Source organism: Gossypium hirsutum, chromosome D10 (assembly GCF_007990345.1).
Source record: "Gossypium hirsutum isolate 1008001.06 chromosome D10, Gossypium_hirsutum_v2.1, whole genome shotgun sequence".
In the NCBI taxonomy this organism is placed as follows: Eukaryota; Viridiplantae; Streptophyta; class Magnoliopsida; order Malvales; family Malvaceae; genus Gossypium; species Gossypium hirsutum.
Genome location: NC_053446.1, coordinates 32,615,232 through 32,619,261, shown reverse-complemented (window position 1 = coordinate 32,619,261; position 4,030 = coordinate 32,615,232). Strand labels below are relative to the sequence as shown.

At 35.2% G+C, this 4,030-nt stretch overlaps 1 non-coding gene across 1 annotated transcript; it reads right to left on the bottom strand.

Moving 5' to 3' along the window:
• Positions 1 to 3,130: 3,130 nt before the first annotated feature.
• LOC121222793 (small nucleolar RNA R71) lies at positions 3,131 to 3,237 on the bottom strand. Its single transcript, XR_005920164.1, has one exon. It is a non-coding gene; the product is annotated as a small nucleolar RNA R71 (small nucleolar RNA).
• Between the last annotated feature and the right edge of the window lie 793 nt (positions 3,238 to 4,030).

The window sequence follows — 4,030 nt, the reverse complement described above, 5'->3', positions numbered from 1 at the left end:
GCAAGAAACAGAAAAGGAACAAACTTTAATAGATTTAAAGAAAAATAAATTGAAATACATCAAACTAAAGCTAGAAATGTCATTACAACCAAAGTATATGGACTAAAAGTGCAAATAAACCTAGGCTACAGTGATAACTAACTTAACTAGCTATAAGAACACTAAGAACAAGAAGGAAGTGAAGTAAAATAAACTCTAAAACTAAGAAAAGAGAAGAGAAAATATAAAAAAAACTAAGAGAAAACCTAGAGAAACTAATGCTAAAACTAAGCTAATGTGTGTATCCCCTCTCTCCTCAGCCAAAATTGGTTGTTTTAGGTTGATGTTTGATGAATTTTTGTTGCTAAAACTGCCCTTACACAGGCCTGGTGTGATTTGTGCGTCGAGTGGACATTAACTACCCTTTTTGTCCAATATTGTCCCATTATTATATCGGTATTGTGATACTAAAAAAAAGGATATTGCGATACCCCAGTAAGTTTCGAACTTGGGGGTTTTCTTGGCTGGGTATCGCGATACCCAAAGTGAATGTCGCGATACCATTGAAGGGTGATCTTCAATCTTCAAGTCTGTTGGAGGTATCGTGATTCCATGGTTTAGATATTGTGATACCTTTTCCTTTGGTGCCATTTTCGCTTATTTTCAACCTCCAATACATCCCTACACCACTCAACCACATGTTAGGACCCCCAATGGCATTATTAGCCAAATTGGGTCTAAAAATGAGTAAAAATAAGAAGTTGAAACTTATTAACATAAAATCTAAAAATTATGAAAAACTACCAAAAAGAAGCTACTTTGCTTGAGAATAAGCTCCTTAAGTATACCGGGAAAGCCTAATTTTCCATATCAAATTACAACAACTCATTAGGTATGCTCGTATAACATTCATTTGGACTAAAGTAGTTTGTGTTGTATTATTCTTGAAAAGAGTGGTATGAATTACTTATAACTCTTGAAAAGAGTTATATTTTATGCCTTTGGACCTAGTTAATTGCCTGTACTTAAGTACATCTAGTTGCTTTTTAGAACATTTCATTAGTATTTTTAGCATTGCATTAGAACTTGAGCCGTGTTTAAATATTAGGTGCTTTTAATTAATCGAGGAAGGGCTTTGTTTTGTGGTATTGATAGGTGCAAGATAAGGAACAAGAAATGTAGGAGTGAAGTTTTACCGGGGTAAAAGGGTGGTTAGATTACCAGCTCGTATGTTGTAGCAATACCGGGAAGGTGTCCAGTCAACATTCAGCACATATCAATTTCAACCCAACTCTACTTGTACCAGATACATCTGCCTAGAAAAGAGGAGAAGATAAATATTGGGGCTGTTGGAATTATCTTGAAAAAGTAAAATAAAGTGATTTAAAAAGAAGCAAATGAGAAAGCACTAAGGCACAAAACTACGAGTAGAGGTCCTTAGGTAAATTAGAAGATAGCGGCTGAATAGAGACAGGAAGAAGAAAGATGTAGGCAACCCCTCTCAGCCACCTCAGGACACTGCGTAGCTGAAGTGTGGATTGAACAAGGGAACACTGTCTTCCTGACATTCTTCCATTATTTCTAATATGTTCCTTTATGAATTACAATGACGAAAACGACATTTGAGTTGAATTTTAATTGCCAACCTATGAGTTAAATCTCATAGGTTGGGTTTACTTTGATGAAAATTTAACTATCTTTAATGGCTGCAATATAAATATGAGTTATTTGACTGTTTCATTCAATTATTTTATTCTTTCCAATGTATGTGAGCAATCCCTAGACATAGTCAACTATACAACATACCCTTAAATTAATCTAAATTTTGAAAAGGTTAGATTAGTTAGACTGTGGTTAAATGATATGGACAAGTACTCGATAGATACTTGTAGGAGACTCTAGACATAGAGCAACGTTTATACAGAAGAAAGCAATGCAGGGTACCATATTAAAGGCCTAAGACAGAGGTAAAGTAACTTGAGGTTTCTGCTCTCAGAAGAAGCATGCCACTTTAGAACTCTTTTGGGAAGTACGTTAAGTATGATTTTGCCGAGGCATTGCTGACAGTAAAAGTAGATTCTTAGTAATCTCGACCTTCCCACTCAACATCGCGTAACCCTTATCTTCGCCATAATAGCTTTGCCATAGCATTCTTTCTCATTTATTTATTCATTGCATATCATTCACATAGTTATTCTCATAATTTCCATTAAATTTCTACTCTTGTTTTTCCATAACATTTCTAAGTATTCATTAATTCCACGTATTGCATACATCACTATTCCTTTAATAGTTATTCTCATTAATCGCATTTTATTATAATAAATTGAACACTTTAGTGCCTCAATCTGATCTTCATGGGAACGATACTCACTCATCACTTTACTTACTGATTCGACGTGTATAGTTGCACGAATCACATGTCATTTCACACGCAATAAGTTTTTGGAGCCGTTGCTGGGAATCAGTAATTTGGTGAAATTTGGTTTGGTTATTTTACTTAATTCATTATTTAATTTATTTTATATGTTTGCCATTAGTGCATGAGAAAATGCATTCTTGCTAACAAAGAATATCCTTTTGACCCAGAGATTGATAGAACATTACGAAGAAGGTAGAAAAATTTGTGAAAAATGGCTAGGAACGGGAATAATCTTGGTTTCAATGATAATCTAAATGGTTCATATGCTAATCCTCTTATTTGAAGGGTTATACCAGGCATGAATAATAATTTGAATGGTCAGAGCGTTGATCCACAAGTCCGTAGGGTGATAGATGACCGAGATAGACCAATCCGAGAGCATGTTATACCTATTTTAGATTATTTGAATCCAGAGAAGTTAGGCCTCAAATACAAGCGCAACAGTTTGAACTGAAACCGATAATGTTTCAAATGTTACAAATAATAAGACAGTTTGGAGGACTGCTCACTGAAGATCCAAGATTGCATTTGTGACTTTTCCTAAAAGTCTGTGATTTGTTTATTGAACAGGGTGTTCCTTAAAATGCCCTAAGAATTAAATTGTTTCCACATTCTTTGAGAGACCGAGCAAGAGCATGGTTGAACGCTCTGTCATCAGGGATAATGACATCATGGAATGACCTTTGCCAAAGGTTTTTGCTACGGTATAATCCACCAAACATAAATGCCAAGCTTAGAAATGGCATCACATCTTTTTAGCAATTGGAGGATTAAACATTATATGAAGCTTGGGAACGATTTAAAGATTTAATTCGAAAATGTTCGATGCATGGATTTCAGCACTGAACTCAAATGGAAAATATTCTATAATGGGTTGAATGCACATATGAGAATGGTAGTTGATGCACCTTTCAATGGTATATTGTTGGATAAATCTTACAATGAACAATATAAGATCTTGGAAAAGATTGCCAACAATGACTATAAGTACCCTACCACAAGACTTAGGATGTACAAGAGAGATGTTGGTACCATGGAGCTCAACGCAATTACTTCATTGACAACCCATGTATCTTCTTTAGCTAATATGATTAAAATAATGAAAAATCCAACTGCTATTCATGAGATGAAATCAACTGAGCTGTCATGCGTTTATTGTGGCGAAGATCATATGTTTGATGAATGCCCATCAAACCCAGCATCAATATATCACATGGGTAATTTTAACCGGAAAAATAACCCCTATTCCAACATTTACAATCTAGGGTGGAAGGAGCATCCAAATTTTAGGTGGAATAATCAAGGTGCAGAGAGTTCACACAATGATTCAAGACAAAATATCCATAATGCACCGCTCGATTATAATCATCCTATATCGAGGAAAATGCTTAGCAATGTTAGGTATCATCTTCTAATTCTATTGAATCTTTGTTGAAGGAGTATATGGCCAAAAATGATTGTGTGATTTAGAGTCAAGCTGGGTCTCTCTGAACTCTCGAAAATCAAGTGGGGCAAATAGTGAATCTTTAAATTCAAGGCCACAAGGAGCATTTTCAAGTGATACTAAAAATTCAAGAACCCAAAGGAAGGAGCGGCGCAAGGCCATCACTCTTAGATGTGGGACTCAGT